Source organism: Borostomias antarcticus (genome assembly GCF_949987555.1).
Source record: "Borostomias antarcticus genome assembly, chromosome: 35".
NCBI classification, from domain to species: domain Eukaryota; kingdom Metazoa; phylum Chordata; class Actinopteri; order Stomiiformes; family Stomiidae; genus Borostomias; species Borostomias antarcticus.
The window spans coordinates 3783344-3790499 of record NC_140268.1 but is presented as its reverse complement, the minus strand read 5'-3'; the positions used below and the strand labels follow the sequence as shown (position 1 = coordinate 3790499).

Below are 7156 nucleotides of genomic sequence, written 5' to 3'. Positions count from 1 at the left end.
ACTCACCACACCACTCATCCTTCCTACGTGTTGCTACCTTGTCGTGGTGGGAAGGCTTGTGTGCCTCCATTACCATGAAGGCTATATTAGAGGGGGGTCACCCCCCAGCAGGTTCAACCATGCCGGGCAGGTTCAGGGTAGAGGCCAGACGAAAAGCAACAACTGGCCCTCCAGGTTGGGGGTTGGGCATGGGTCTAACAACCCCACCCCGGAAAAAGACAGCCTGTTACAGGACAAAAGTCTGAAGAACAAACCTGCCCATGTTTTTTCCCAACCAATATTAAACAAGTTCCCTTCATCCTGTATATTTGTTGTTTCTTGCCACATTACAACAGTAGAGGTTTTGAAGAAGGCACACAATATAACAAACAGCATTTGTAAGATCACTAAATACTGTGAATCTGTTAGCAAAGTACACTATAAGGACAACAGTATTGGGCCACCTACACATTACACCTATAGCAACTTTCATGACATCCCATCCTAAATGAATAGGCATCATATGGAGTTGGTCCCCCCTGTGCAGCTATAACAGCCTCCACTGTTCTGGGAAGGCTTTCTTCAATATTCTGGAGCGTGTGAGGATATTTGACTATTCATCTAGATGGCCTCATTGGATTAATCAATTCGTCAGGATATCTGTCTGACAATATATAAAGACAGACAGAAAAGTCATGTCATCAAATTATCCCTTTACATAAGAAAATGTTGTTGTTGTTCACAAAGTGGATTATATTAGGCTATGGATAGTCCGTATATGTTGCTTGGCTCAATAAAAGTTTTAAAAACAACATTCCCATGATGTGTTCTGTAGGCTGACATTATTTTCATCATTCAAGTTAATTGTATTTTGTGTACACTATGTGAATCGCGCAGGTAGGATAGATAGATGTGCGCTGTATTGCAACTCTCCTTTTTAAAAGTGTAATTTAGCTCGAATCGAGCTAAAACTATGACGGGATGAACGGAGCGCATCGCCAAGGTACACTAACGATGGGGTCCGACCGCCCTTCGTAACGTATCCCTTGGCTGTGGTATACCTTGGCGCTTCGGCTCCAAGGAAGGCTAACGATGTATCTTCGGAAGGTACATCGTAAGGGCGATTTACGATGTACCTTGGGTGGAGCTGTTTCCCAGAGCCTTCGTAGCCAAGGTATACCTTGTTCTGGTATACCTTGTTCTGGTATACCTTGTTCTGGTATACCTTGGCTTGAGAAGGTTCTGGGAAACGCATCGCCACCTAGAGGTGGAGCTAACGACGTTCTTAAGAAGCACGTAGCGCTACGATGCCTTAACGATGCCTCTGGGAAACGCGGCCCAGAGCACTATGTTGGTGCGCTTCGTAAACATGAGTCAATCTTGAATTATCTGTATGCCGAGATGAATCCATTGATGTCCACCTCTTGAAATTTGGTCGGATTTACTGACCGGTAGATCAGTGAAACCCGGGGCTGCCAAGTCTCAGACACACGCATTGCAGCCTATTCTCACGCTCACTCGCCACGCTTCACAATTCTCACTCGGAGAAATGACCAACCTCAAAATAGCCTAGGCTACTACCAATTCAATGGCTATGGGACTCTTTTTTTTTAATTATTACTTGAACGAACGCTAATCTCGCCTCTCGGTCGTCCTTCGCGCTCAAAGAACGCTACCCAAATCTACCTATCGGGGAGGAGAGAGGGAGAGGGAGCCGTCCCGGCGGGGGGAGAGGGGGGTTGGTGCTTGTGACTACACTTAGTGAACGCTTTGCTTAGCAACCACTCGCAGCAACCTCGCCTTTTTATTAATTACACCCGTGTTTACCTAATGTAGATATCCTATTTCAAAAATGCACTCATCAGTCCGACTCCAACACTTCCACACCCCTATCAAAACCACTAGAGGGCGCCTCGCCACGTTACATCTCCCATTGCTTTTATGATGTCATAGTAGACGTTGCTGACGCAGACACTTAAACAGTCAGTGATCCATTCCACCTCATCAGAGTAGCTAGTGACTTCTGGATCTGACACACTGACTTAGAGAAAACAAGTAAGTCCATAATGGGGATAAACTTTAGAGTAAGAATTTTCTACAATTATTCTGTATTAATTCTTTGACAAAAACACCCCCAATTGAAGACAGAATAGAGTACATATTGCTCTCTGAGCTTTGTTTAACCAAGTTGTCATATAAATGATGTGTTGATACTGGTTGATTAGAGGACTAGCAGTGATGGCTCTGGGTAATATGAGTTCCTGGGTGAACCTCCTCTTCATCAGTGATCTGGTGAATAACCAGTTGCTTTATAGGACTTCAGTCAGACTGGGGCAGATACATATAATAATAATAATAATACTTGATTCTTTTGGTTTCTGTTTGGTAAAGTGTTATCCAGCTAGGCCTACCGTTTTAGTTATTTTACAGAGAGAACTACAACGATCCTCCCTCTATTGTATTTTAGATTGCAATTCTTGCACTTTGCCTTCAGCACTAGATTATGATCTTAGTCACTTGTTTTAGAAAGGAGATGCACTTGTAAGTTCTGGCAAGTAGCCTAGTAGGCTAGTAGCCTACATTGGCCTTTCCTAGTTAAATGCAATTATTGTTAGTTGCTTTGGATAAAAGCGTCTGCTAAAATACTGTAATACAATGAGATCTAGGCTACTGATCCGGGCATCTGTCGCGTTTTGAGAACTTCACTGGAGAGTGCAGCTGATCAGAGCACTATGTTGGTGCGCTTCGTAAACATGAGTCAATCTTGAATTATCTGTATGCCGAGATGAATCCATTGATGTCCACCTCTTGAAATTTGGTCGGATTTACTGACCGGTAGATCAGTGAAACCCGGGGCTGCCAAGTCTCAGACACACGCATTGCAGCCTATTCTCACGCTCACTCGCCACGCTTCACAATTCTCACTCGGAGAAATGACCAACCTCAAAATAGCCTAGGCTACTACCAATTCAATGGCTATGGGACTCTTTTTTTTTAATTATTACTTGAACGAACGCTAATCTCGCCTCTCGGTCGTCCTTCGCGCTCAAAGAACGCTACCCAAATCTACCTATCGGGGAGGAGAGAGGGAGAGGGAGCCGTCCCGGCGGGGGGAGAGGGGGGTTGGTGCTTGTGACTACACTTAGTGAACGCTTTGCTTAGCAACCACTCGCAGCAACCTCGCCTTTTTATTAATTACACCTGTGTTTACCTAATGTAGATATCCTATTTCAAAAATGCACTCATCAGTCCGACTCCAACACTTCCACACCCCTATCAAAACCACTAGAGGGCGCCTCGCCACGTTACATCTCCCATTGCTTTTATGATGTCATAGTAGACGTTGCTGACGCAGACACTTAAACAGTCAGTGATCCATTCCATCTCATCAGAGTAGCTAGTGACTTCTGGATCTGACACACTGACTTAGAGAAAACAAGTAAGTCCATAATGAGGATAAACTTTAGAGTTAGAATTTTCTACAATTATTCTGTATTAATTCTTTGACAAAAACACCCCCAATTGAAGACAGAATAGAGTACATATTGCTCTCTGAGCTTTGTTTAACCAAGTTGTCATATAAATGATGTGTTGATACTGGTTGATTAGAGGACTAGCAGTGAGGGCTCTGGGTAATATGAGTTCCTGGGTGAACCTCCTCTTCATCAGTGATCTGGTGAATAACCAGTTGCCTTATAGGACTTCAGTCAGACTGGGGCAGATAAATATAATAATAATAATAATACTTGCTTCTTTTGGTTTCTGTTTGGTAAAGTGTTATCCAGCTAGGCCTACCGTTTTAGTTATTTTACAGAGAGAACTACAACGATCCTCCCTCTAATGTATTTTAGATTGCAATTCTTGCACTTTGCCTTCAGCACTAGATTATGATCTTAGTCACTTGTTTTAGAAAGGAGATGCACTTGTAAGTTCTGGTAAGTAGCCTAGTAGGCTAGTAGCCTACATTGGCCTTTCCTAGTTAAATGCAATTATTGTTAGTTGCTTTGGATAAAAGCGTCTGCTAAAATACTGTAATACAATGAGATCTAAGCTACTGCTCCGGGCAAATCTTGAAATTTGGTCGGATTTACTGACCGGTAGATCAGTGAAACCCGGGCTGCCAAGTCTCAGACACACGCATTGCAGCCTATTCTCACGCTCACTCGCCACGCTTCACAATTCTCACTCGGAGAAATGACCAACCTCAAAATAGCCTAGGCTACTACCAATTCAATGGCTATGGGACTCTTTTTTTTAATTATTACTTGAACGAACGCTAATCTCGCCTCTCGGTCGTCCTTCCCCTACTAACACAATCAGGTTGCAGCAATGTTGCAGAAACGTGCAATTTAGACTTTTGTATGGTCCACTCAACGTCAAGTTAAACGTGCATGCAACGCAAACGCGGTATCTGCACACAAGTTGCTGCAACGTGCAGGTCCAACGTGTCTGCAACGTGCCTGCAATGTGTACACAACGTTGTGATTTCCGTGATGATTTCGATGTATATTGCTGCAACGTTGTATACACGTTTATATATTACTTTGTTACGTTGCTGCAACGTGGTCTACACTTCCGTTGGCTACATATATAATTTGCATTACAAAACAAATCAGCTCCTTGCACAAGCTCCACTACTTCCTGAAACTCTACAGGCATATTTCTTTACCGTCCTATACTATTGGATAGCAATAGCGATGAATCCGGTGTGCAGCACACCTGATCAATCACTTCCATCCACTAGTATAGGCCAGGAAAGAAATACGCCTGTAGAGTGTCAGGAAGTAGTGGAGCTTGTGCAAAGAGCCTATTAATGTCATAGTCAATGCAGCAAGCAAAATTATGGTACAAAAGTTATGACACAACACCATTCAGTCAAGAACAATTTATTTTATTAAAAAAGTACACAATGTCTGGCCTGCAACATGATAAACAAGTTTAAAAACAAAAAGGATAAAAAAAAAATACAAAAACAGTTATTTAAAAAAAAAAGTTATTTACAAAAAAATGGCAGGCTGTGCTCAGATAGGCTGGGGGGGGGGGGGGGCTGTGCTCAGATGGGCTGCGGGTGGGCGTCAGATGGGCTTGGGGGCAGCTAGGAAGGGAAGTCTTCCTCATCAGAATGCTGGGGAGTGCTCAGATGGACTGTTCTTGGATGGACTGTGCTCAGGCGGACTTCTGCAGATACCTAAAGACACAATGAAATGGCCGTAAATACACAACGCACATACATGCACAAAAAAGTGGTACACAATCTTTGGAACCATGCAGTCACACTGGGTAGGAGAAACCAAAAAAAAAGACATCACTTACCCTTCTGCATTTAGCAGGGGCATGTTTCAATGTCTCCTGCAGCTGGGCGGCCACCTCCGCCATCGTAGCCTTTGGCATGGAGACCATCACTGCACCTTTAAGTTATCAAGAAAGGTAATGGTTTCAATTCACATCGGTCATGGAACAAAGACGATGTATTAAAAAATATTCAAAATATGAACCATTTCTTACGTGTTAGAACATTGAAGAGTGTCATACTCTTCAGTGGCTTCTTCCCCTTCTTCCCGTGCACACTGTAGGCGCTCCACACCGCATGTGTGGCTACAGCTGACAGCACCCGCCGGACTGTGTCCGCCAAGTCTCTGCCACCAATGGCACCTAGGTATTGTGTCTGCAAAACAAAGACAGTTATTTACTGTACCCTTCTCTGCACTGCAAAAATAAGACAAAGTTCCACCCTGCAGACACTCACCATCTTCCTCTGATGTTCCCGGTCCTTCAACCTGGCCTCTGTTCAGGAATTTACATCCAAACACCTTAAACCTTTGTCCTCTCACTTCTCTTGTAATTAATCACCTCCCCCAAATATTCACATAGCTGTGCTAACATACAAAATGGCTTCCAGAGAGGCCATCTGTCTACAACAGAATGACCATCCTTTGTCCCCAATTGCCGCCCTTTTTCTCATGTCACATGTCTGTACTCTTGGCCACGCCTGCCATTTCATATGATGTACAATGCAGTAGCCAATCACATCCTGGAAGGACCTTACCTGTGGTTTGACTGCATATAAGGCACAGCAGAAGACCAAACGGGGACTTCGCTGAATAAACCACTCGTTGTTCAGGAAGTCCTTGCGCTCGTATGTTTTTCACAATAAACCAGACTTAACCTTTTGAGCGAATCTTGGTAAATCCTTTTGACTAGATCAGTTATTTTACGATCACACCTCACAGACCTGCAGCTCCTCGTCCGTTTGGGCAGGGTTCAGTACATCCAGCACTTCTCCCTGGGCTCCAGACTCCACAGGCCGCGTGCTCTGGGCCAGTTCCCTCACAGTCCGTGCAAGCTCACGGAGTTGCTCCCGCATCTCTGAGAACTGCTGATGTACAGACCTCTGGAAATCTAGATAAACACAGATGTGGCTATAAGTACATTGACATCAAACTAAATGAAACTCAAAATATATCCCTGCATGCAACATGAAGTAGTCCCATACCAGCATCTGCAGAGCAGCATCGATTAGGTAGAGGGGTACATGGAGTCAATGGTGCTGGAGCCGTTTTATTGGGCGACGGCATCACAGACCTAACTGAAAAACAAAAGGGATAAAGGAAAGGGATTAGCAGGAAACTGTATGGTGTTGGCAGCATGCTTTGGCTTCTGGCATTTGAAGGAAAATAAATTAAGACATTAACAGGTAGACATCACAACACCACAGCAGTACATGCCACTCTTACCTGGTCTGGCTGGGGTGCTATACATGAAGCCTGGGCTCGCATGGTTTTTGCTCACAGGGGATGAGCTCGGAAAATCTGCAAGATGAGTAAATGGTATTCAATCTAAAAAAGCCAATCACAGAGCTAACTGAAAACCTAAAGGGATTAGCAGGAAACTTTATGGTGTTGGCTTTGGCTTCTGGCATTTGGAGGGAAACTAAATAAAGACAAGACAGGTAGACACCACAGCAGTACATGCCACTCTTACCTGGTCTGGCTGGGGTGCTGTATGATCTGGCTGGGGTGCTATACATGGGGCCTGGGCCCCGCTCGCCCACATGGGACAAGCTTGGAAAATCTGCAAGATGAGTAAAATGGTATTCAAAATAAATAAAAAATAGTCCAACTATCAGTGTGCAGTAGGCATAGACATTTCATTTCAACACAAACATGCATACCTGGAT

The 7156-nt window shown here is 44.1% G+C and overlaps 1 long non-coding RNA gene across 1 annotated transcript; it reads right to left on the bottom strand.

Moving 5' to 3' along the window:
* Positions 1-5728: 5728 nt before the first annotated feature.
* Positions 5729-6841, bottom strand: LOC311327975. Its single transcript, XR_014631155.1, has 3 exons — positions 6714-6841; positions 6203-6378; positions 5729-5761 (listed from the first exon to the last, which is right to left on the bottom strand). It is a non-coding gene; the product is annotated as an uncharacterized lncRNA (long non-coding RNA).
* Positions 6842-7156: the final 315 nt, after the last annotated feature.